Source organism: Chiloscyllium punctatum, chromosome 11, assembly GCF_047496795.1.
Source record: "Chiloscyllium punctatum isolate Juve2018m chromosome 11, sChiPun1.3, whole genome shotgun sequence".
Taxonomy (NCBI): Eukaryota; Metazoa; Chordata; class Chondrichthyes; order Orectolobiformes; family Hemiscylliidae; genus Chiloscyllium; species Chiloscyllium punctatum.
This window is the reverse complement of record NC_092749.1, coordinates 43,839,708-43,867,144: the sequence shown is the minus strand read 5'-3', so window position 1 is coordinate 43,867,144 and position 27,437 is coordinate 43,839,708. Positions and strand designations below refer to the sequence as shown.

Here is a 27,437-nt window from a genome sequence, read left to right as displayed (position 1 = left end):
TTTCCAAGCTAAATACAGTATGAGATTTCACAATGACACATTTGACTTTTTATAAGGCATTAAATTTTTTGACGGTAAGGGAATCATCATCTGAACATAACTAGCCTGGAACGCATTGCAGTAAAATCTCTATGGTGAGTGCATTCTATGACACTACAATTACCATTACATTACCTTACTATTTGTTGAAAGATTGTAGAGAGGGGTGGTAATTAATCTTATAGAATTAATGTGCAACAATAGTTGACCTTGAGAAGTGTTACCATCCATTTAGTTGTAGAATCTGTGTATTCACCTACTCCTAGTCCATTACGTTCCAGATGTCCGTCACACTTCAAGTGTTACAGACAAATGCAAATTTCTGGTTTTCCTTTGACCAAGACACAAATAAACAAGGGCAGTTATTTGGAATCTACAGAGAAATTAAGCAGGAGTCACAACATACTGGAGCCAGCGTGTCTGCACCTTCCCACCCTCAAAGCCAGGGTTTGATCTCAGGTCCGAATAACAATTTCCCTTTTGAATGAACTCAAGTTGATGTTTACTGAACACCAATTAGATTTTTAGCCCTAAGGGAACACATACCTACATCTTAGCTGAACAATAATACACAGGCTGGGAGCTTCTTCTCCCATGACAGGCTGCCAGATTAATGTTGTCTAGGACTTCTACTGACCTGCCAAATTATAACGAAAGCTGAAGGGAGGGCTTTAAGCTAAACAAAGGAGGGGCAGGGTTCTGGAGAGTGGAGGTTTGTAAAGCAAGAGGATGTGGCAGTACTGCATGGCAACAATTTAGGTAATGTCGCTAACGTGATAAAGTGTACAAATATACAAAAACAAACAAGGTGTAGGTTCAAACAGGGAAAAAAACAGCAGACAAGCAAAAGTTAAATACATGCAATATTCAGAACAAATTAAATTAATTAACAGCACAAGTAGAGGCTAATGAGTTTGATCTTATTGCCATTACAGAAAAATGGCTCTTAAGAAATCCAAACAAAGTTTGGGAGGGGATGGGATTTTTCCTTCAAAGGTCAGTCAGCAAAGAAAGGATGGTGGGTAGCTTTGTTAGTACAGGATAGAATAGGCATGGTAGTGAGAAATGATCTTGGTCCAGACGATGTACAGTCCATAAGGGTAGAGAGAAGAAATAACACAACTGATAAGCCCTCCAGCATAAAAAAAACCATGAGATAATAAGAGGATGTAAAAAAGGTAGTGCATTAATCATGGAGGATTTTAATCGACATGTAGATTGGGAAAACTAAATTGGTCGAGATAGCCACAAGTAAATACTCGATAGAATATATTTTGGGTCAGTTTCCAAGAACAATATGTTCCTCCAGGAATTAGGCTATTTTGGATCTGTTAATGAGTAATGAGGCAGATTTAATAAATAGTGTCAAAGTAAATGATCCCCTCGGAAACAGTTTTGAAGCTGATAGAATTTAGCATTCAGCTGAGAAAGATACACTGGAGTTGGAAATGACTGTGCTAAACTTAAATAAAGTTAAAATCACACAACACCAGGTTATAGCCCACAGGTTTATTTGAAAGTACAACCTTTCAGAGTGCTGCTCCTTCATTAGGTAGCTTACTGATGAAGGACCAGCGCTCCGAAAACCCGTACTTCTAAATAAACCTGTTGGATCAAAGCCTGGTGTTGTGTGATTTTTAACATTGTCCACTCCAGTCCAGCACCAGCATCTCCAAACTTAAATAAGGGCAATTAAAAATGAATGAGGACAACATTGGCTGGAATAAATTGGAAAAACTGTTTAGCAAAAAACATAGTTAATGAAAAATGGCAAGCATTTAAGAAATTATATATTCTGGTGAGGAATGAGGTTTCTAGGAAGGGGATAAGCCAACTATGGTTAACCAAATAACTTAAAGAGAGTATCAAATTGAAAGGAAAAAACACAATGTTGCAAAGCTTAGTTGTAAGCCATTGGATTGAAAAAGTTCTATAAATCAAAAAAAACCAAAAGAGAGCAGATAAACTGAGGATAAATTAGCTCATAATAAGAAAGTAGCAAGAGCTTCTTTAAATACATAAAAAAAGAAGAGAGATATTAAAGTGATTTTTTTTTCGAGACTAGGCCGTGGAAATAACAACGGGGAACCAGGAAGTGGAAGAGGAATTAAATTAGTACTTTGTGTCAATTTTTATGGTGGAACACATTAAGAACATTTAAAAAAACTAAATATAAGGGGCAAAAGACAGGGAGGAAATAAATACAATAGCTATCATTGGAGAGAAACTAGTGTGGCTAAAGTTTGATGAGTCCCCTGGTCCAGATGGGTTACACCCTCAGGTTTTGAAGTACATAGCCTCAGAGATAGTGTTTGCACTGGTAGTAATTTTCCAGGAATCCTTAGACATTAGAAAAGTACCAGAAGATTGGTAAGCTGTCAAAGTAATATGCTCATTTGAAAATAAAAGGAGACAAAAGAAAGATAAGCCAATTAACTTAACTTATGTCATTGGGAAAATGTTAGAGACTATTATAAAGGATGTAATAACTGAGCACTTAGAAACAAAATAATATTATCAAGTAGAGTCAGCATGGCTTCATGAAGGGGAAATCATGCCTTATAAATTTATTAGAATTCTTTGAGGTAGTAACAAGCAGGATAGATAACATGGATTTGCAAAAGGCATTCTATTATATATCACACATAAGGCTCCTTAATAGGATAAGAGCCCATGGTGTTGGAGGCAGTATGTCCTCCTGGAAAGAGGACTGGCTAACTAATAGAACACAGAGTTGGTGTAAAGGACATTTTCAGGATTACAAGTTATAATTAGTGAGTGCCACAATTCTTTAAAAAATACATTAATAATGTGGATGATGGAGTTAAAAATCACACAGCACCAGGTTATAGTCCAACAGGTTTAATTGCAAGCACTAGCTTTCAGAGCACTGCTCCTTCATCAGGTGGTTGAGCACAACCTGTTGGACTATAATCTGGTGTTGTAAGATTTTTAACTTTGTACACCCCAGTCCAACACCGGTAACTCTAAATCATGACTTGGATGATGGAAGTGATGGTAATACCAACAAATTTGCTAATTACACAAAAATAGGTGGAAAGGAAAATGGTTGGGTGACACAGAGTCTGTAAAGGATTAGAGACAAGATAAATGAGTGGGCAAAAATTTGGCAGATAGAGTATAATGTGGGAAAATTGTGAGGTTATGCACTTTGTCAGGAAGAAAGGAGAATGATTGCAGAAAGCAGCAGTACAGATTGATCTGGGAGTCTTCCACCATAAATTGCAACAAGCTAGCACCTAAGTTCAGCAGGTAACAGGGAAAGCAAGTTGAAATGTTGGCCTTTATTTCAGAGGGAATAGAATGTAAAAATAGAGAAGTCTTACTAAATCTAAACAAAGTACTAGTCAGACCACACATAGAATATTATGACAGCTTTAATCCCTTATCTCAGTGAAAGATAGACAAGCATTGAAGGCAGTCCAGAGAAAGTTCACTAGATTGATCCAGGATACAGAGGGATTTTCTTATGAGGAGAGATTGAGTAAGTTGACCATGCACTCATATGAGTTTAAAAGAATGAGAGGCAACCTTATTGAAACATTAAATTCTCAAAGAGTTTGACAGGTTGGATTCTGGGAGGTTGTTTCACCTCGTGGGACAGTCTAAGACTAGAGGATATAGTCTGAGAGGAAAGGACCACCCATTTAAGACAGCGATGTGGAGGAATTTTCTTCTCTTGGGTGTAGTGAATCTGTGAAATTCTTTATGGCAGACAGCTTTCAAAGCTGGGTTATTACAGAGAAAGATCAACTGTAATATATGAGAAGTCCATTCATAAGTCTGATAACAACAGGGAAGAATCTATTCTTAAATGTATTGGCAAGTGTTTCCAAGTTTTGTATCTTTTGCCCGATGGAAGAAGATAGAAAAGAGGGGTGGGAGGGATGCTTGGTTACCTTGATTGCTTTCCCAATGCAGCAGGAAGTGTAGACAGAGTCAATGGAAGGAAAGCTGGTTTTCATGATGGACCGGGCTGCGTTCACAACTCTGTAATTTCTTGTGGTCTTGGGCAGAGCAGTCTTGCCATACCAAGCTGTGATGCACCTGGATAGGATGCTTTCTGTAGTGCACCTATAAAAATTGGTAAGAATCTTTGTGGACATGTCAAATTTCCTTAGCTTTTTGGAAAGTAGAGGTGTTGGTGTGTTTTCTTGACTGTTGTGTTGAAGTGGGTGGACAAAGGTAGATGGTTGGTGAGATTTACTCTGATGAACTTGAAGCTCTCGACCACCTCCACCTCAGCAGCATTGATACTGACAGGAGAATGTCCTTCACTCCACTTCCTGAAGTCAATGACCAGATCCTTCATTTTGCTGACATTAAGGGAAAGGTTGTTGTCTTTACACCATGCCACTAAGCTGTTTATTTATTTCCTGTACACTCTTTTATCTTTGGTGTACACTATGGTGATGTTATCAGCAAATTTGTAAATGGAGTTTGAGCTGAAATTGGCCACACAGTTTTGAGTGCATAAAGAGTAAAGTAAGAGGCCGAGTATGCAGCCTTGAGGGGCAGCAGTGTTGAGGATTATTGCCAATGAGGTGTTATCACCTAGTCCTACTAATTATAGTCTGTGGATCAGGAAGTTGATTATCCAGTTGTAGAGGGGAGAGCAGAGTCTGAGGTCTCAGAGTTTGGAGATGAGTTTGGTTGGAATTATGGTGTTGAAGGCAGAGCTAAAGTCAATAAATTTGAGTCTGACCCAGGTGTCCTTGTTATCCAGATGTTCCAGAGGCGAGTGTAGGGACCCATATTCCCATATACCTGATGCCCTTGTTCTTTTGGTGAAATTCTGCAGCACATCTTGTACTGTGCTGTTACTGAGTATCTGTGGTGGAAGGAATGGATATTAGTGGTTGTGGTGTCAATCAGCAGACTGCAGAATGGTGTCAAGCTCCTTGAGTGCTTCAGAGCAAGTTGGCAGTATTCCATCACACTGCTGATTTGAGGCTTGTAGATTGTAGGTAGACTTTGGGGAGTCAGGAGGTGATTTACTCACGCACTATTCCTAGCCTCTGACCTACTGTTTATAGCCATAGTATTTATATGACTAGCTAAGTTCAGTTCCTCATCAATTGTAGCCACCAGTACATTGATAGTGGGGAATTCAATGATGGTAGTACCATTGAATATCAAAAGTCAATGGCTACATTGTCCCGAGTTGGAAATGGTCATTGCCTAGCTTTTGGATGGCATGAATGTTACTTGGTGCTTTTCAGCCCAAGCTTGAATATTATCCAGGTTTTTCTGCATTTGAACATGGGCTGCTTTAGTATCTGAGGAGTTGAGAATGGTGCTGAACATTGTGCAGTTATCAGTAAACATCTCCACTTCTGACCTTATGCTGGACGGATGATCACTGATGAAGCAGCTGAATATGGTTGGGCCTAGGACATTACCCTTTGATTTCTCTTCACTGATGCTGCTAGGTCTGCTGAGCTTTTCCAGCGACTTCTGTTTTTGTCTCTGATTTACAGCATCTGCAGTTCTTTTGGTTTTTATCCAACACTTCTATTCTATTCATTATCTTTTAATTTGTTGGAAGGCACCATGACCTCCTGGTCAGAAAAAGTTTCTGGAATAACTCCACAGAGGCTGGTATCCCACCACCAAATCACCCTTTATTTGCTTTTGGAGAATCTTTGACACTGACCTGGCTCCCTCAGAGCCAGCTCTCAGAGTGTGAGGATGTCTGACACTCCTGTTTATATCAGTCAGCCAAGGTACCCTGATTGGACCAGATTAACAGCCCTAGTCAGGGAACTCATGTCCTGTGAGGTCCACCTGGCTGACCTTGTTACAATCACTGCAGTTTCTACTTCTAGTTATATTCCAGTATTGCTTTGTAGCCTTTTTCTATTGCATAAATTAATCATGCTACACCCATAACTTTCCCTCCTTTGTCTTTCTGGACTCCTGTTACAGGATCCTACTCTTTAATGATCAGATGTTCTGTTGCCAGTATTTGATCATTTCCAAGCACAAAAATCATTCAGAGATCTACTACAAAAAAAATCACTGCCTTTTCTTGATTTCCACTAATACATGTCATCTTGCTAGTCCATAGATCTGACAGCTTGTCCACCATGTTGGACATTCTCATTGCTTCCTACAATAGGCACATCTCTTCGTTCACTGGAACCTTCAGGTAATTGTTTTGCTAATGCAAGTTTTCTAGGTTGTTGAACTTCATTGGATACAATAGTCCTTCATTACCATTCTGCTTATTGTCATCTAACCTGTTCTGAATGACTTCTGGTCCTTCTGATTCTTCAGCATGAGGATACCTTGTCAACTGGCATTAATTCCATAGATTACGAAAGTTGCAGGCATTCCTAATTAACTGAGATGAATGAGTCTTAACAGTTTGCCTACCATGCCGGAAAAACACTCTTCCCATCACACCCTATCACCTTATCCGCCCAGCACTCTTCTTAGCATGCTATATTGTAAAATACTAAATAAAGGGGGATCCCAAGTATTCTATGCAATGCTGCAGTGCTTTCCAAATTTTCTCTGACCTCTGCTTTGATGAATGCATTTTTCCCTGCTTGTAGAGCATTAAAAATGTGCAGAGAAAAATTAGATCAATTATAATCTCTTCTAGAGCATATTAGAAGGTATTATAGGATACTCTCAATTGATAAGATCTGCAGATAGCTCCCAACATTTGAAGTGAATTCTTTGTGTGCGCTGCTTATGCCAGGGTCATCATCAACTTGCAGTTTGGTTGATCAGCTCAGATCAGATGGAACATTACATTAATGCACATAATTTATTTTACAGTGCATTGCTGAAACTTCCAGCTGTGGTACTTATCACCATAATATTTATATTTTCACAAACATCTTTGAACTCATCATTCAGAAATTCCACTCCCATACTCCACAACTCTTATAGTCAGCAATGTACCTACTTCTCCCAATCAGGTCTAATCCATTTTGCCATCATTTCAACTACATTCATTTGTCTTATCATGTATGACATAAAAATATTGAATCTAATTGTAAAATCTGTTTTTGTCCCATACTTTTAAGTTCGTGGCTCTTATTTTATTAAAATCTCAAACCAGTGGCAGGTTTGGAGTAGGCCATATCAGCATCCTGTAATAATTTTCTTTTGTTATATGTTCCACTAGGCTGGTCACCAATATCCACGACAAACCCACCCACCCTAACAGTTACCTTGTATATATCTGCTGAAGTATATATTCCTCTTAATGTCCACATTACAAAATCTCACTGAGTCTGACTGCCTTGTAGACATCTAATAAGTTATCTTTCCTGCAAATTTCATTCAAATAGCTTAATAGAAAATAATCAATAGTTAATGGCATGTTAATTGTATTATTGAGCTTAAGAAGATGTGGGTGAGATTATGAAGAATGGTCACTGGATTTGAAGCATTAACTCTATTTTCTCTTCAAAGATACTGGGTCAGACCTGTTGAGTTTCTACAGCAATTTCTTTTATTTTACAGAGTCATCCCCTAAACTGAGGAGATTCCCCTGTTTGTATTTTTTTCTCTATTTCCCCCACACTACCGCCTAACTGCAGTAGTGCTTATATTTTCCCCAGCACCCATGTTGTGTGTGTGCAGGTGTGAGACACAGTGAAAGACAAAAGGTGCATAAATCTTTATTCATTTTCCGCTACCAGGAAGAAAGGAAACACCCAAGTGGCCAGTGACAAGCAGTGCCCTTCCAGCAATTTCTTTTATTGTACAGGTGGAGGGCATTGATTAATTATCTTGAGCAAATATAAAGACAGACACTTTGGTCTAGGGCAGAGAAAGATAGATTTTTGTAATGTTGTCATCTGCTAATCAATCTAATATGAAGTATAAGATTGATATTTAGTTTTGTACATCAGCAATTAGCAAAGGAGTGAATTAACAGGAGTAGCAGACAATAGTTGCCAAAAGATAATGATTGGGAACTAAGAAAAACATTTTCGGACAGAGTTTATAATCTGAGTTAGTTTTAATAAGATTGGCTGAAAGCAAAAGTAAATTTTCAGGGTATGATCACCCATCAATGTTCCCTGAATCTGAACCGAACTAAAATATGCAAACGAAGGGGATATTTAAAAGTGAATTATGCCCCTATTTAAGAAAAAAACAAGTTTGGGATTGTTACTTCCCAACTAAAGTAAGATCAAAATCAAAGTATTTTGTGAACTGGATGCCCATCAGTTGGATACTGCCGAATGATGAACACAATCCCCAACTGAACTAGTCCCACCTGCCTGCTCTTGGTCCAGATCCCTCCAAACCTTTCCTATTCACGTATCTATCCAAATATCTTTTATACATTGTAATTATACCCGCATTCACCACTTTCTGAGGAAGTTTAACCCACACTGTGTAAAACATTTGCTTCATGTCTTTTTAAGATCTCTTTGCTCTCACATGACTGCAGATACATGACTTATGAGTCCATAATCCATAAAGTTCTTCCTTCGTTCTCAGCAGTGACATAGAAATTGATCTGCACTTTGGGCACAACTCAATTTATCTTGGTTTAGGTTCTTCCAGCCACTACAAGAATATCATTGTTCAATGATTCATGCTAGGAACAGAGATTTAGGATTTTAGAGGACTTGGGAGTTGACATCTGTGAAGTTTCACTTTTCCTAACTCATTCTTGGGATGTTGGTGACACTGGCTAGACCAGAATTTTTCTTGTCTGTTCCTAACTGCTCAGAGCACAGTTCAGAATTAACTACACTGCTGTGTGTATGTAGTCCAGACCAGATAAGGATGACAGACTTTCTTCCTTCAAGGACATTAGTGAATCTGATGGATATTTACAAATATCGACAGTGGTTTTATGGTTACGATCAGGCCAGTTTATTAATTCCAGATTAATTTTTAAAACTTGAATTCAAATTTCACCGCCTGCCGAGATGGACTTTAAACCCTTGTCACCAGACCATTAACCTCTGGATTACTAGGCCAATGACAATACAACTAGGTTACCATTGGCCCAGTTTGGGAGCTCCATGCTGGGTTCAACTGTTTGAGGATTTTGAACAGGGAAAAGGAGGTTTATGTCCTCCAATAACCCTCTGAACAAAAGAACATCTGTAAAATGGCAATAGACCATTCAGGATCTTGTTCACATTTTGATGGGCTTTGGGGATTAAATTCTGACCTCCCTTTCTACATCACCGATTGAAACAACAACAACAAAACAATAATTTGAATTTATAAAGCACCTTTGATTGGCCCAAGGAGCTTAAAAGAAATGTTTTCCTTTCATTAAAAGCTTCTATTATTGTTGCTGTGGAACTCCAGTCAAGCATTGCTATTCTTTTGCAAGCGTGACAACTCAGTGCAGGCAGAAGCACCTGGGCAATCTGAAATGCCGGCATGTATACAGTGAAGAATGTTTGATCATTCTATGGGAGAATATTCGATCACTTGCTTTGAGATCTGGTGGAATGCAGAAACAATGGAAGTCTGGACCATTGTGCAATCTGAGCATCATTTAGAAAGCACTTCCACATGAAATCTATTTTTAACCTATTTTTAAGGCCACATTTCTTGGCTGAGGTAAAAACAATGATGGCAGATGCTGGAAACCAGATTCTGGATTAGTGGTGCTGGAAGAGCACAGCAGCTCAGGCAGCATCCAAGGAGCTTCGAAATTGACGTTTCGGGCAAAAGCCCTTCATCAGGAATAAAGGCAGTGAGCCTCAAGCGTGGAGAGATAAGCTAGATGAGGGTGGGGGTGGGGAGAAAGTAGCATAGAGTACAATGGGTGAGTGGGGGAGGGGATGAAGGTGATAGGTCAGGGAGGAGAGGGTGGAGTGGATAGTTGGAAAAGGAGATAGGCAGGTAGGACAAGTCCGGACAAGTCATGGGGACAGTGCTGAGCTGGAAGTTTAGAACTAGGGTGAGGTGGGGGAAGGGGGAATGAGGAAACTGTTGAAGTCCACATTGATGCCCTGGGGTTGAAGTGTTCCGAGGCGGAAGATGAGGCGTTCTTCCTCCAGGCGTCTGGTGGTGAGGGAGCGGCGGTGAAGGAGCCCCAGGACCTCGACGTCCTCAGCAGAGTGGGAGGGGGAGTTGAAATGTTGGGCCACAGGGTGGTGTGGTTGATTGGTGCGGGTGTCCCGGAGATGTTCCCTAAAGTGCTCTGCTAGGAGGCACCCAGTTTCCCCAATGTAGAGGAGACCGCATCGGGAGCAACGGATACAATAAATGATATTAGTGGATGTGCAAGTAAGACTTTGATGGATGTGGAAGGCTCCTTTAGGGCCTTGGATAGAGGTGAGGGAGGAGGTGTGGGCGCAGGTTTTACAGTTCCTGCGGTGGCAGGGGAAGGTGCCAGGATGGGAGGGTGGGTTGTAGGGGGGCGTGGACCTGACCAGGTAGTCACGGAGGAACGGTCTTTGCGGAAGGCAGAAAGGGGTTGGGAGGGAAATATATCCCTGGTGGTGGGGTCTGTTTGGAGGTGCGGAAATGTCGGTGGATGATTTGGTTTATGCAAAGGTTGGTGGGGTGGAAGGTGAGCACCGGCGGCGTTCTGTCCTTGTTACAGTTGGAGGGGTGGGGTCTGAGGGTGGAGGTGCGGGATGTGGACGAGATGCGTTGGAGAGCATCTTTAACCACGTGGGAAGGGAAATTGTGGTCTCTAAAGAAGGAGGCCATCTGGTGTGTTCTGTGGTGGAACTGGTCCTCCTGGGAGCAGATCCAGCGGAGGTGGAGGAATTGGGAATACAGGATGGCACTTTTGCAAGAGGTAGGGTGGGAAGAGGTGTAATCCAGGTAGCTATGGGAGTCAGTGGGTTTGTAAAAAATGTCAGTGTCAAGTCGGTCGTCATTAATGGAGATGGAGAGGTCCAGGAAGGGAGGTGTCAGAGATGGTCCAGGTAAATTTAAGGTTAGGGTGGAATGTGTTGGTGAAGTAGCACGAGGTGGCGCCAATTCAGTCATCAATGTAGCAGAGGAAGAGGTGGGGAGTGGTGCCGATGTAATTACAGAAGATCAACTGCTCTACGTAGCCAACAAAGAGACAGGCAAAGCTGGGGCCCATACGTGTGCCCATGGCTATGCCTTTGGTCTGGAGGAAGTGGGAGGATTCAAAGGAGAAATTGTTAAGGGTGAGGACCAGTTCGGACAAACGAATGAGAGTGTCGGTGGAGGAAGGGTACTGTTGGGGGCGTCTGGAGAGGAAAAAACGGAGGGCTTGGAGGCCCTGGTCATGGCGGATGGAGGTGTAGAGGGTTTGGAATCGATGGTGAAGATGAGGCGTTGGGGGCCGGGGAAACGGAAGTCTTGGAGGAGGTGGAGGGCGTGGGTGGTGTCTCGAATGTATGTGGGGAGTTCCTGGACTAGGGGGGATAGGACAGTGTTGAGGTATTGCCACACCAAATACCATCTGGGAAAGCCTAGACATTAGGTTTTTATCTGCAGAAGGCCCCAGTGTTTTCAGGAAAATATCAGGCATCTCAGAGACTTGAAAGCAACAATTAATTTTCAAGAAAAATATCTGGTTCAAAAACGTTTTGAAAGGAAATCTAACTACCCATATATCCAGATCTATATCTATGTCGTTGTCCTCTGAAATGGTGTGGGAACCCACACAGTGAAAGGATAGCTTTAGACCAGCATTGTTGGCAATGCAAGGCTGCCATTGCAAACAACAGCACTGACAATGGTTCTTTTCTGAAAGAGGTTTCTGGAAGGAACTAGATATAGTTCCTAGGGCGAAAGGTATCAAAGGGACCAAAGTGGAAAGGGTTATCAGTTGAAATATTTGAAAATTATTTTCTTCAACAACAATTATTTTGTTCATCGTGCTTCTATTTTAAAGGTAACAAGTTCACAAAACTAAAGCAGAGATCCCAAAGATTGCCATTACCTGTCTCCGCGTATGTGACCTCTGAAGAGCAAAAGCATTTGTTTTGATTGGCAGTCCTGCCCAGTAGTTCACAATCCACTGCACGTGACATTTTCCAGCATTGCAATTGTTAATCAGACCTTTGATTTCCTCCATTTTTGCCTGTCGTGTGACATGTGCAATGTGAGTGCAATGATTGCCAAACTTTGGGCATAAATGGGTTGCATGCATAACTACAGTGCACCCACGGCTTCTTTGGTCCAAACCATAAAGGTGAACTCACCTCAAAGTTACAGAGCTTCGTGTATGAATTACCTGTAATTGTATTTACTTAGAAGCCCTCTTCAAATTACAATTACATTTTCAGGGACAGCAGGAAAAAAAGCCATATTCTGCTGTTTTATCACATTTTTCTTTACATTATTCTCACTAAGACTTGTTCCGTATTTGCTGTTTCCTTGAATGAATGTTTATGCCATAAATCATATGAAAATCTGCCCCAGTTGGAGGTTCTTAAACATGTTAAACTTGTGTGGACGATGGTTAAATGAGTTACAGTTTCAATTGTCATTTAAAGAAGGACTGTATGGTGTGTATTGTCACTTTCCTTGGGGTTTGATTGCTTATGTTGATTTCTATTCGTTTTACATTTCGTTGTATTCTAATTAATTTGCCAGAGAATTGTGATACATCTTGAGATTTGGAAAATGGGCACGAGAATGAGAACATTGTCAGATCTAACCTCTAGAATTCGCCTACGCAGGCAATTCCAGGCCAGAGAGTGAATGGGCTTCGGTACATGTTATTTTAATTAGGTCATTAAATCCCCATGTTTTGTTTGGAACACAGCACTCATACAAACCCAATGTATTCACTGGGGAGTAATAAATTTGTAATCTTTCTAAATGGTAACAAAATTACATTTTTTGTGCTGGTGCTAGGGACAAAGGTATATTTATTTTTTGGCAAATTAAAGTACATTTTGATACATTTCATTTATGGCTCAAATTCCTCTGTCTGTGTCAGCATTATGCACACTTAAGTATATCGTAAACAAGGGTCTAGTAGTAGCAAACGCCTGTGGGGATGAGCACAAAAACAAATTGATCAAAATTGAGTTACTTCGCATCAAATCTGAAACCAAGCCAATTCAGAAAAATGTTTTAATTTAAATGCACTTGGAATGTTAAAAAAAAATCACAAAGGCATTTTTCCTTCTCTGTCTATCAAAAATTGGGAAGTATGGAAGTTAAAATCAAAGCAGTAAGTTTTTTACTTGCTATCTGCCTCATTATTTTCTTGAGTGATGTCCATTTAACAAATGTAGAGTAGGATTTCTGTCTGCCTCCAGGACCAAGTCCTACCTCATAGGCGATCCTTCAACTGCAGGCCAGCAACTGTGCTTCACATTAGGACCAGTGGTAACTGCTGGGATTGAGCAGGGTGGGATTGTGGAGGGAGTGCAGGACCCAGAGGGACAAAACTGTGGTGGCTGGTGGGAGGTGGGGGGGTTGGGGGGGAGGGGGTGGTGGGGATTTCTCTGATTGGCACTGGAAAGGCTCAGGAAAGAAAATGGTGAGATGATTTGCTGGTAATTTCCAACTTAACGTCCACAATTGGATCAAGGGTATGGCTCATCTGACATCTCCCCCCACTTCCCTAAAACTGTGGGAGTGACAAGGGAGGTTAGGCATTGCCTGGTGCCCTAAATTACAGGCCCACTCACCTGAATTCCTAGTCATGGGGGGCCCATTACTTGTCAAATACCAAGGTCAAAATCCACCTATGATGACAGGAAATAAAATGCATTTAATAATAACCAGCAAATCTTTCAACTGTAATTGTGATTGAAAATTAATTTTCTATTATAGCCCAATTGCCAAGCTAATTATATATAATGTTGCCATCTGGCAGGCAGAAGAATAATAGCCATGAATTATTGCTGAGAATTGTTTCCTCCTATGTTGCAGAGGAGGGATCGAGGTTCTGCAGTAGAGGTTTCCTAAGCTTTAGTCTCACTTACTGGAAACAAAACCAACCTTAGATTTGATCTTGGCTTCATATTTGCGTCAAACCCTAAAGGCGATTGTGACGGAACCCCAGGAAACTAGGCTGCTGAAATCATGAGTACGTGTTGAGCAAGCTATGGACACCCGTTGGAAGACCTTATGCATTGGAACTTGGGTAAGCCATTTGGCCCTTTAAGCCTTGTCTACCACAGAACTCTTTCGTCTCAGACCCACCATTACTGTCACTGTATCCCTTAATTTCTTTAAACATTTATCAACCTCTTTAGTAAATATACTCAATTACTGAGCGTGCACACAACTCTGGAATAGAGAATACCACAGATTTACAATCTTTTGAGTGCAGACTCATCTCAGTCTCCTTTATTCTGAGAGTGTGACTCCATATTCTAGATTCTCTGATTAGGGAAATACTTCTTTAAAATGTATGTGTTACTGGCCAGGCCTGCAGTTATTGTCCAGAGGGCAGTTAAGAGTCAGCCACAATGTTGTGGGTCTGAAGTCACATATAGGTTAGATCAGATAAGGATGATAGTTTCCTTCCCTAAAGGACATAAGTGAGCCAGATGGGGTTTTCTCCTGAATTGTTTCAAGGTCATCATTAAACTCTTAATTCCATATTTGTTAACTGTATTCAAATTGAACCTGCATACCCAGAACGCTAGCCTGGGTCTCCGGATTAATAGTTTAGTGATAATACCACAGGCCATTGCCTCCCCTTTTTACTTTCTAAATATCTATAATCTTGTGCCCTTAAGAATTTTATACGTTCTAATTAGATTCTTCCAAGCAGCCGAGAACAAAGACCCGGTTTATTTAATTTATTTTTCTGAGACATTCCCCTCAGACCAGAAACCAGTGAACCTTTGTTGTGCTCCCTCCAGGGTAGTCATTCCTTCGGAAAAATTGTGCACAGTGCTTCATGTGTGGCCACACCAATGCCCTGTGTAAATTAATACGATTTCTTTACTTTTCTACTCCAACCCCTTTGTAATAAAAGCTAACGTACCACTTACTTTCCTAATTACTTGTTGTACCTACATGCTGATTTTCTGAGATTCATATTCAAGTACGCCCAGGTTCTTCGGAATGCACACATTTCAAAGTCTCTTGCCAGTCAAAAGATGTTCTGTTTTTATCTTATTCCCCCCCAAATCAACAATTTCTCATTTTTACAGATTATATTCCATCTATCATGTTCACAGATACTCATCCATTCTGTCTGCATCCCCCGAGTCTCTGCACTGTCATCACTGTTAACTTACCCATTACCCTTGTATTGTCACCAAACATTACTGTCAGTATTCTCCTTCAAATATTTAACATAGATTACAGATCATTGAAACTCAAATACTGATCTTTGTGGAAGTTAGTTACAACCTGTCAACTTTAAAATGTCAAGTATTCCCAATCTCTGTTTTCTCTCCATGAACCAAACTTTAATTCATACAATTGTGTAACAAAATGTGCCTTTAAGAGGGATTTGCCTGTCCTCGTTCTCTTGAAGAGATGTGTTGTAAATGTGGTCTGAGATGTCTGCACCATGGAAAGAAAAGTAAATAGCTTTGGAATTTTTAGGTTCACACAGACTCTGGGTTTTAGGTTTTGCTTTCATTTGTTGAAGTTGGGGTTTAGGAATTGAAGCTGTAGATACAGTTCTCTCTCTCTGCTGCTGCGAAAAAAAACTTGAGTTCTCCCTCCATTGCTAGATTCATTCTTTCATTCTTTTTCCTTTCTCCTGGTCTGGAAATACCAAGTGAGGGAAATCTGATTTGCTGAATTTGCCTTTGCCAAGGGTGTGTTGATAGGATGCTGCTATCTTGGAACAGTTGATGAGTGGTAGTTAAAACAGATATTATTTTGTTAAGCATTTCAATAGATTTAAGGCATTCTAATTCTTTTTTAATTGTATTTTAATTGTGGTGTAAGAATAAAGTATGTTTTGCTTAAAGCTTAAAAGTTTGACCAATCAAATCACAACTGGACTGCAGCACCTTACACTTGCCTTTAAGTAAGATAGGAATTAAGGTTTAGGCTATCTCATTGATATATTTGAGGGGGCTTGGTCTGGTACATGACAATTGTCCCAGAGGTGGATCACTCTTTATTGAGGGTGTGGGGCTATATATTGAGGTATGGGGACATATGTGATAGGCCAGCAGGGGCACTGGTCAGGAGTGGCATTTAACTCCAACAGAAGTTGTGCATGAGGCAATCAAGAAGGTTCAGGAGCTTCCTAACAACGGTTTTAGGATGGATCCAAGAGAAGAAATTCTGTTGACTCAGGGAGGATTAGCACTAGAGTAGTATTTTTTCACAAAAGAAAATAAAAACAAAGATATGGTAATTGGTGAAGAGATGCTCCACTGTACGCCACTTAGTTGCAAAGGCTGGAGGCCTTGCAGCCTGGTGTGGTTAGTTTGGGGAAAGCTTGAGACAGGGAATATGAAGATTTTCTTTCTGTATCTCAGATAAGCACTCCTGATCTTCTGGTCCAGCAAGACAAGTTTAAAAGAACACACTTAACTCACATAGCTCTGACTCTTTTTTACCCGCTAGCTGTATCTGATGGGATTCAGGTTTAAGGTTAAAAATGTCATCAGTGCCTGATCAAAGCAGCAGCATCTTATTTGAAGAAGAAGAGTTATCCCACTGGGTTCTGGTGTTGCTCTGCTCACTTGCTTGGGGAAAAAGAAGGTTAAAACCACAAACTATGGGAATTCGGGGGCAAGTCAGTAGGTGAGACCCATTCCTGATTTTAACTGGCTGCCAGCTAGACCCCCTCCTTGCGTTCAGGAACACTCAGATAGTTACATCTGAAAGTCATTTTTATTATGATGGATATTCTTGGAGTTGGTGGTGTTTGTGGTTGGAGGGGGAGGGGATAAGAGTTGGTGGGAGTGCAGGACAGTTCTAATCTCCATCCCTGACCTTGGCAGCATATCACATATAACTCAAACCTTCCAGTCTTGGGAACATATAAGGTGAGGCTAGATAGGCTGACACATTTTTCCCTGAAGCATAGGAGGCTGAGGGGTGACCTCATAGAGGTTTATAAAATGATGAGGGGCATAGATAAGGTGAATTGCCAAGGTCTTTTCCCCAAGGTAGGGAAATCCAAAGCTGGAGGGTAGGGGTTTAAGGTGAGAGGGGAAAGATTTAAAAGAGATCTAAGGGGTAACCTTTTCACACAGAAGGTAGCTTGTATATGGAATGAGCTGCCAGAGCACGTGTTAGAGGCTGGTACAGTTACAATGTTTAAAAGACATTTGAGCAGGTACATGTGTAGGAAAGGTTTAGAGGGATACAGGGCAAATGCAGGCAAATGAGACTCGTTCAGTCTAGGAAATGTGATCAGCATGGATGAGTTGGGCCAAAGTGCCTATTTCTGTGCTCTCTGACTCTATGAATCTATCACTAAATGGTGCATCAAAACAGTGTAGACAGGCATTTAAAACAAATTACAACATTTTTTCAAATGTTTTTGCAATGTCCCTGGAGCAATGTTTGAAAATACAATTGAGAAAGACAGCCAATTATTGACCTGCAGTTGTAAGCATTCACTACTGGCTTCTGCTGCACCTCAGCAGTTTATATTCACTTTAAAATACCTTGATTTACCGATTAAGGCTGCCCCTGTTCAGTGAGCTCGTATCATCACAAAAGTGTTAATCTAATTAATGAGGACTCTTTAACTCTGGAGCAAAGAGAGTGTTGAGCCCAGTTAGCTGATTGCAGATACCAGTCAACTCATGAGAAATGCCACAGAAGGATCAAGTGATTATCTATTAAATTTGTTAGCTGAATATTGATATAATAGTATATTCAGGGCAAATGTTTAGAAACTATAGTATTTTGTTCACTTTTGCTACTTATAGTTTGCTGGCACTCAGTAGATGCAACAGATTCTATTAACTGCACAACCCTGTCAAGAAAGTTTTGCTTCTATTTTGAGGATTAAAGAATTGAGCTTTCTAAAGTGTCTAGGAGTAAAAGAAAAGTGAGCATATGTTTGTACTCAACGTGCTTTACAGGCACATGTGGGCTACAGCATACTGACATGTCCTAAATCACTAGCCCTAGGGCAAACAAGCTTAAGAGTTGAAATGAGTAAATGGCTGAGATAAATCTTCTGTTTAGACTTACTTAATAGCAATAAAATTATCATAATTTGAAAATAGAAAACACGACTTGAAGCTTTTCAAAGACTTAATTAAAAACATCAACAGCTAGTTGAAACTTAAATGATATTGCCCACAGTGATGTAAATGGAAATGATTTAATTCAAACATTTTAAAGGATTATTTTTATAGCTAGTTGTTAATTATTAATTCTTTTGATGATCTGAAATGTTCTGTTAGAATGTTACTGTGAATATCAAAAATCATTCCATAACTATTTGTTTATTTGGGTGTTTAACAGATTCTTGTTTGAATTACGCACTGAAGCAGCATTGCGGAATTGGGAAGTGATACAGATGACTCGGTTGCTTACTTTGTTAGTATCTGTCACTTATTAAATAAGATAATATGTTCTGAAGAGGATAATGTTCAGGTTACTTTGGCTACACCTATTCTACTATTGTCACATTCAGTCTGTGGGTAGAGACAAGGAAACTAGCTTTCATTTGGAGCATGTATTTACTGAGAGCTTCTGAGAGTCTTATGCCTGAGTAATAATGTAATTGTACTGATTGTTATCATGCAATAAACATCTTGTTAACTAACACAAATGCCTCTTCAGAAAAGACTCGATGGTGGCGTATCCTCTACCCCTGGTCATTAGACAGACCCTAGACAAAGTACAGGCAAAAGAGGATTGGTGGCAGTGAACTGCCTCAAAAAATCCTTATTCTGTACCACATACTGGCATAGGTGTCAGATGCCACAAAATAGAAATAGTGGTCATATGTGTAATATTGTGTCATTGCTATCAATTAGATTGTTAGTATTTTATCCTTTGTTGAACTCAGACCATCATTTATTTACTTGAGCTGTGAAGCCTCAGAGATATTCAGGAGTAAGTGGACAATTTGTAAGCTGTTTATTTTCATTATGTAGGAACCTTGGGGAAGCTTGTGATTTTGAACAGATCATTATAATTTTGGGAAAGAAATCAAGAGCTGAGTTTTCACTATCGAGACAGATAACTCAGGTTATGAATTTCTGTGACTGGCAGACCTGTCTCAGTTTAAAGGGCTCTGTTTGATATAAATTTTTGCTTTAGAATGGAAGGGGTAAGACAGTCAAGCCCGCTGACCTGGAAGTAGACGATAGGTAGCCATGGGGTTGGGCGAGCTGAAATGGTTTGAAGGTCCATTCTGATTTTCTGGGACTTGGTCCCAGTAATTTTAGAAGTTGGTAGGCACGTACCTATGCATGTAACTGTACTGAGACATCCTTGGAACCACACTTTACAAAGTCTTTACAAAGCCTTTACATCTCTCCTAATGTGAGTTGCACAGAAGGGTTTGTTGTATTGTCAGTGGACTGGTAATGTAGAAACTCAAGTTATGCTCAGACACTCAGGCTTGGCTGCCAACACAGCAGATGGAGGAATTTGAATTCAATCAAAAATGAATTTGAAATGAAACGCCTAAACATGATAATAAAGCCATTGCTGATTGTCATAAAACCCCATCTAGTTCATCAATGTCCTTTAGAGACATGTCCTTCCTTTCGGGAAGGAAATCTACCCTCCTTATCTCTGGTCTAGTTTGCATGTGACTCTAGACCTGAAGCAATAGGGTTAGTTCTTAACTGCACTCTAAAATTTCCTCGAAGGCCAATTAAGTATAACAGCCATTAGAAAGTATTAAAGAAATCAAACCGGTAGATCACCTGGTATCAAGCTAGGCACTAGAAATGTTGATGGCAAACTCAGGCATGTCAATTCTGCAAAATCCTCTTTACCAAAATCTGGCAGAGAGTGTCAAAATTGGGACAACTCTCTCTTAGTCAAGCAATAGCCTAAGAAAACTATACTCATGGAATCAGAATGTCTCTGATGCCAGCATCACCATCTATGTCCAGTGCTATACAGTTGGGAGGGAGTCCTCGATGTTGATTCCAAACCCCATGGAATATGATCGGATCAGGTCAAATGTGGGCTGGGAAACCTGATTACTATGTGCCATTCGTCAATATCCCCCGACTTTGATTGACAAATCAGTATTCCTTCATGTTAAACAGGAATTGAAGTGAAAGTGACAATCTGCAATCTCATGCCTGGCATTTATACCCATGCAATCATTATGACGAATTCAGGTGATCAACCCTCGTTCAATAGAGAGGGCAGGAGGGCATGCCAGGAGAACACCATGCATATCTACAATGTGGTGTCAAGTTGGTGAAGCTACAATAATGGACAACTTGAATGCCAAACAATTTAAAACTTAAGAAACTCACAACAAATGGTTTAGATCTAACCTCTTCAATCCTTCTACATCAGGATCTTAATTTTTGTGCGACAGTATCTATATAGCTGGTCCAGTTCAGTTTCTGGACAATGATAGGCCCAGGATATTAATCATGAGGGATTCTATGATGGCAATGCCTGCAAATGCCAAGGGCAGATGGTTAGGATCTCTCTTACTGGAGAGATCCCTCTTATTCATGAGGGCTACATATTGATAAGTTAATTGTTGTTTTAAGTCTGTCCAAGAGAATGGCAGCAGTAGTGAGTATAGTGGATTCTTTCTTGATTATATGTTTTTGTAGATAAGTCTCTTGATTAAACTTAAAATATAAGCCATAGCTATTAACTTAACCTGGGGCAGTGTTTGTAGAGGAATAAGACTGTGTTATTTTCTGGGTCTGTAGATTGTGAAGGAGCAAAAATGGCCTTTGCAGAGATATGTGCTTCTTGTCAGATGTGGCAGTTTAAAGAGAGTTTAAGGGTTACTGCGGATTATATCTGCCATAAATGCTGTTGGATGCGAATCTTATTAGATCGATTGGAGAGACAGATAGAAGCGATGAGGAATTTGCAACAGCAACAGTATGTGATGGATGGCAGTTATAGGAGGGGGGGGGGGGGTGGGAAGTCTCAGATACAGTCACATAGATGGGTTAGCTCCAGGAAGGGTGAGAGAGGTCGGCACCTAGGGCAGGAGTCTTTTGCGGATATACCCATTTCAAACAGGTATGCTGGTTTGGAAAATGTAGGGGGTGATGGATTCTCAGGGGAATGTAGCACAAACAGCTAAGTTTCTGGTATTGAGACTGGCTCTAATGCAACGAGGGGTACTTTGGCTTCCAAGAGATCAATTGTGTTAGGGGATTCTGTAGTCTGAGGTACAGACAGACGTTTCTGTGGCCAGCAGAGAAAAAGCAGAATGGTGTGTTGTTTCCCTGGTGCCAGGATCAAGGATGTCTCAGAGAGGGTGCAGAATGTTCTCACGGGGGGAGAGGGGCCAGCAGGAGGTCATTGTCCACATTGGAACAAACGACATTGGAAGGGAAAGGGTTGAGACTCTGAAGGGAAATTACAGAGAGTGAGGCAGAAATTTAAAAAGGTGGTCCTCAAGGGTAGTAATATCTGGATTACTCCCAGTGCTACGAGCTAGTGAGGGCAGGAATAGGAGGATAGAGCAGATGAATGCATGGCTGAGGAGCTGGTGTATGGGAGAAGGATTCATATGTTTGGATCATTGGAATCTCTTTTGGGGTAGAAGTGACCTGTACAAGAAGGACAGATTGCACCTAAATTGGAAGAGGGCTAATATACTGGCAGGGAAATTTGCGAGAGCTGCTTGGGAGGATTTAAACTAGTAAGGATGGGGGGTGGGACCCAGGGAGATAGTGAGGAAAGAGATCGATCTGAGACGGGTACAGCTGAGAACAGAAGTGAGTCAAACAGTCAGGGCAGGCAGGGACAAGGTAGGACTAATAAATTCAACTAGGAGAAAGTGAGGACTGCAGATGCTGGAGATCAGATCAGGAAGAAGGGTTTATGCCCGAAACATCGATTCTCCTGCTCCTTGGATGCTGCCTGACCTGCTGCGCTTTTCCAGCAATACATTTTTCAGCTAATAAATTAGACTGCATTTATTTCAATGCAAGAGGCCTAACAGGGAAGGCAGATGAACTCAGGGCATGGTTAGGAACATGGGACTGGGATATCATAGCAATTACGGAAACATGGCTCAGGGATGGGCAGGACTGGCAGCTTAATGTTCCAGGATACAAATGCTTCAGGAAAGATAGAAAGGGAGGCAAGAGAGGAGGGGGTGACATTTTTGATAAGGGATAGCATTACAGCTGTGCTGAGGGAGGATATTCCTGGAAATACATCCAGGGAAGTTATTTGGGTGGAACTGAAAAATAAGAAAGGGATGATCACCTTATTGGGATTGTATTATAGACCCCCAATAGTCAGAGGGAAATTGAGAAACAAACTTGTAAGGAGATCTCAGCTATCTGTAAGAATAATAGGGTAGTTATGGTAGGGGATTTTTACTTTTGGGAAATAAGGCAGGGCAGGAGACTGAGGTGTCAGTGGGGGTGCATTTTGGGGCCAGCAACCATAATTCTATTCGTTTTAAAATCGTGATGGAAAAGGATAGACCAGATCTAAAAGTTGAAGTTCTAAATTGGAGAAAGGCCAATTTTGATGGTATTAGGCAAGATCTTTCGAAAGCTGATTGGAGGCACATGTTTGCAGGTAAAGGGACGGCTGGAAAATGGGAAGCTTTCAAAAATGATATAACAAGAATCCAGAGAAAGTATATACCTGTCAGGGTGAAAGGGAATGCTGGATGACTAAAGAAATTGAGGGTTTGGTTAAGAAAAAGAAGGAAGCATATGTCAGGTATAGACAGGAGAGATTGAGTGAATCCTTAGAAGAGTATAAAGGAAGTAGGAGTATACTTAAGAGGAAAATCAGGAGGGCAAAACGGGGACATGAGATAGCTTTGGCAAATAGAATTAAAGAGAATCCAAAGGGTTTTTACAAATATATTAAGGATGAAAGGGTAACTAGGGAGAGAATAAGGCCCCTCAACGATCAGCAAGGCGGCCTTTGTGTGGAGCCACAGAAAATGGGGGAGGTACTAAATGAATATTTTGCATCAGTATTTACTGTGGAAAAGGATATGGAAGATATAGACTGTAGGGAAATAGATGGTGACATCTTGCAAAATGTCCAGATTACAGATGAGGAAGTGCTGGATGTCTTGAAACATTTAATAGGTGGATAAATCCCCAGGACCTGATCAGGTGTACCCGAGAACTCTGTGGGAAGCTAGAGAAGTGGTTGCTGGCCTCTTGCTGAGATATTTGTATCATCGATAGTCACAGGTGAGGTGTCGGAAGACTGGAGGTTGGCAAACATGGTGCCACTGTTTAAGAAGGGCGGTAAAGACAAGCCAGGGAGCTATAGACCGATGAGCCTGACCTCGGTGGTGGGCAAGTTGTTGGAGGGAATCCTGAGGGATAGGATGGACATGTATTTGGAAAGGCAAGGACTGATTAGGGATAGTCAACATGGCTTTGTGCGTGGGAAATCTCACAAACTTGATTGAGATTTTTGAAGAAGTAACAGAGAAGATTGATGAGGGCAAAGCAGTAGATGTGATCTAAATGGACTTCAGTAAGGTGTCGACAATGGTTCCCCATTGGAGACTGATTAACAAGGTTAGATCTCATGGAATACAGGGAGAACTAGCCAGTTGGATACAGAACTGGCTCAAACGTAGAAGACAGAGGGTGGTGGTGGAGGATTGTTTTTCAGACTGGTGGCCTGTGACCAGTGGAGTGCCACAAGGTTCAGTGCTGGGCCCTTTACTTTTTGTCATTTACATAAATGATTTGGATGCGAGCTTAAGAGGTAAAGTTAGTAAGTTTGTAGATTACGCCAAAATTGGAGGTGTAGTGGACAGTGACAGTGTAGTGGACCTCAGATTACAACAGGATCTGGACCAGATGGGCCAATGGACTGAGAAGTGGCAGATGGAGTTTAATTCAGATAAATGCGAGGTGCTGCATTTTGGGAAAGCAAATCTTATACACTTTGGCAAAGCAGGACTTATACACTTAATGGTAAGGTCCTAGGGAGTGTTGCTGAACAAAGAGACCTTGGAGTGCAGGTTCATAGCTCCTTGAAAGTGGAGTCACAGGTAGATAGGATAGTGAAGAAGGTGTTTGGTATGCTTTCATTTATCGATTAGAGTGTTGAGTACAGGAGTTGGAAGGTCATGTTGCGGCTGTACAGGACATTAGTTAAGCCACTGTTGGAATAGTGTGTGCAATTCTGGTCTCCTTCCTGTCGGAAAGATGTTGTGAAACTTGAAAGGGTTCAGAAAAGATTTACAAGGATGTTGCCAGGGTTGGAGGATCTGAGCTACAGGGAGAGGCTAAACAGACTGGGGCTGTTTTCCCTGGAGTGTCGGAGGCTGAGGGGTGAGGCTTATAAAATTATGAGGGGCATGGATAGGATAAATAGACAAAGTCTTTTCCCTGGGGTCGGGGAGTCCAGAACTAGAGGGCATAGGCTTAGGGTGAGAGGGGAAAGATATAAAAGAGACATAAGGGACAACTTTTTCATGCAGAGGATGGTACGTGTATGGAATTAACTGCCAGAGGATGTTGTGGAGGCTGGTACATATGCAAAGTTTAAGAGGCATTTGGATGGGTATATAAATAGGAGGGGTTTGGAGGGATATGGGCCAGGTGCTGGCAGGTGGGACTAGATTGGGTTGGGATATCTGGTTGGCATGGACGGATTGGACCGAAGGGTCTATTTCCATGCTGTACACCTCTAAGACTCTATGACTCTATGATCAGTGAAGGAAATCATTGATTTCCTAGACATCACAGTATTTAAATTGGCACAAAATCACAAGCATATTTAGCAACAAAAGACTTTTATCTTAAAATAGTTGGCACACACTTGTACACTCAAAAAGCCATTATTTGAAACATACCTTCCAGATTAGGGAGGCAAGACCTAATGCATTTCCATCACCTATTTACCATGCTAGAATATTATAATTAGACAGTTACTCTCCTTGTTACTGCATCTCAGACCTCAATCACAGAATTAAATGTAAGAATTGACATAGCATTAATTGCAATACCATGCATTTCATTTTTCCCTTATTGAAATTCCCAAGCATATCCCATTTTAAAGTACAACAATTTAAAACTGGGACTTACTTTACAAGATCATATTGAATGGCTCATCAAGCCTTCTGTCTTAGCACCTTTAAAACCCATGACCTCTCTCACTTAGAAGGGCTTGTACTGGGAGGTATCCCCGCCGACAGGTCATCCTCCGAGCTACACACCACCCTGACTTGGAGTTATTACATTACATTACATTACATTACAGTGTGGAAACAGGCCCTTCGGCCCAACAAGTCCACACCAACCCGCCGAAGCGCAACCCACCCATACCCCTACATTTACCCCTTACCTAACACTACGGGCAATTTAGCATGGCCAATTCACCTAACCTGCACATTTTTGGACTGTGGGAGGAAACCGGAGCACCCAGAGGAAACCCACGCAGACACGGGGAGAACGTGCAAACTCCACACAGTTAGTCGCCCGAGGCAGGAAATGAACCCGGGTCTCTGGTGCTGTGAGGCAGCAGTGCTGACCACTATGCCACCGTGCCGCCCACAAGTTATACTGCCATTCTTGGACTGTACAGTTGCTGGGTCACAATCCTGGAGCTTCCTTCCCAATAGCAGGTGACACGATTGCAATGGGAAAATGCAACAGGTTCTAGCCTAAATGGTTTCATCCACATCCTGTGAAAGTGTCAAAAAAACACAACAGGAGCAGCGTGTGAAAAACCGATAATATTATGATAAATTTGTAAATTATACCTGGTTCAACCTCAACTGGAATATTGTGTCCAGTTCTGGGCTCCACACTCAAAAAGAGTTCTGAGATTAGTTTGTGGGACAAGGAATTCAGTTTCAAGGATACTTTAGAGATGCTGTGACTGTCCTCTTTGAATTAGAAAGGATTAAGAGGAGGTTTGTTAGAGATGTTCAAAATAATGAGAAACTGCAACACAAAGTAATTACGAGAGAAAAGCTCTTTCCATTGGTGAATGGCTCAAGATTCAAAGGACACTGATTTAAACTAATCGATAAGAAAAGTATCATTGATTAAGGAAAACTTTTTGTTTATGCAGTTCACAGGTAAGATCTCGAACATGTCGTAAAGGCAGATTCAATCATGGATTCAAAAAGGAAACTGAAGGTTGTCTGGAGAAAATATTTGCAGGACTGTGAGGAACAGCAGAAGGAATGGGACTACCTCTTGCAGAGAGCTGGCACTGACACAATGGGCTCAGAGTTTCCTTCTGTACTGTAACTATTCTGTTTCTCTGAACTTTGTAACTCCAAACAAACTAGAAATTGTGTTCACATTATAGTCATAATGTGTTTTGACTCTGAATATGGAATATTACTTCATGTGTGCTTTTATAAGTAATTCTGTACATATTAATTACATTTCTCACAGAGACATGATAAGTATTTCCCATAAAATGATAGCATAATAATCTCTTAAAGTAATCTAATGATGAAAGAATTTTCTGACAGTTTTCCCAAGAACACCCATTACTTGTTACCTTTGAAGGGTTATTTTAGTGCACATATAAAACAATGAAAGAATTACAAGGCAATAGTAATCATTTTTAAATATTACCATGTCAGTAATTCAGCCACAGTTGAGGACATTTATTTATATACTGCCTGTGAATAAAGCACAAATCATAATAGACTGACAAGACAGAAAACTAATGGGGAAAAGACAGGGTCATTTAAATGTGTTAAAGTTTGACGTGTTAGACAATAGCTCCAGTTCAACCAATTATTGCAATTGTAAATGTGCTCATTTGAAACTTTAACAGAGCTGTTATGATATATGACACACCTTTAGAGTTACTTTTTATTGTCCTTGAAATAAATTCCAGCACTGCAGGAGATGTGGTTTAACTCTGATCTGAACCCTCCATGGATTTGGGCTCAGAGATTTCCCTTCATTGCTTAATCAAAGAATTATGTGAAAGTCAACATCTTCAAGGTTATTGAAGGAATAAAAGATGTGTTTTCCAGATGTACACCTTGAAAATGATCAGGTTACAATTCTACAGTTAAATAAAACACAATATTCTTTTGGTTTTACAGCAGAATTCGATTGTGCACTTTGTTATTCATATATGACAAAAATTTTAAAGTGAGAAGAGAATGCTTTTTGCAAATTAATTTTCAGAAGAACGGTACTATTGTTGTGTTATGCCTCATGTGGAATACAAATTTACGAAACGTGCTTGTGATATTCTCACTGCATCATGGCATGTGCCCGGAGGGTATAATGATCTCATACTCCATCTTACCTCAGATCATTTCAGGCATGATACTCTTTGAATGTATGCTTACCTGTTCAAAGATCACAGTTTAGTGTTAGACCAGACACTCAGTGCCTGAGGAATATAATGTTTGCTCGTTAGTTGTTAGTTGGTTCTTTCTACAAATGTCT

At 40.7% G+C, this 27,437-nt stretch overlaps 1 long non-coding RNA gene across 1 annotated transcript; it reads left to right on the top strand.

The window, feature by feature from the left end:
* Positions 1 to 84: 84 nt before the first annotated feature.
* On the top strand, positions 85 to 27,035 carry LOC140482594 (uncharacterized). Its single transcript, XR_011961758.1, has 3 exons — positions 85 to 134; positions 13,882 to 14,095; positions 26,086 to 27,035. It is a non-coding gene; the product is annotated as an uncharacterized lncRNA (long non-coding RNA).
* Positions 27,036 to 27,437: the final 402 nt, after the last annotated feature.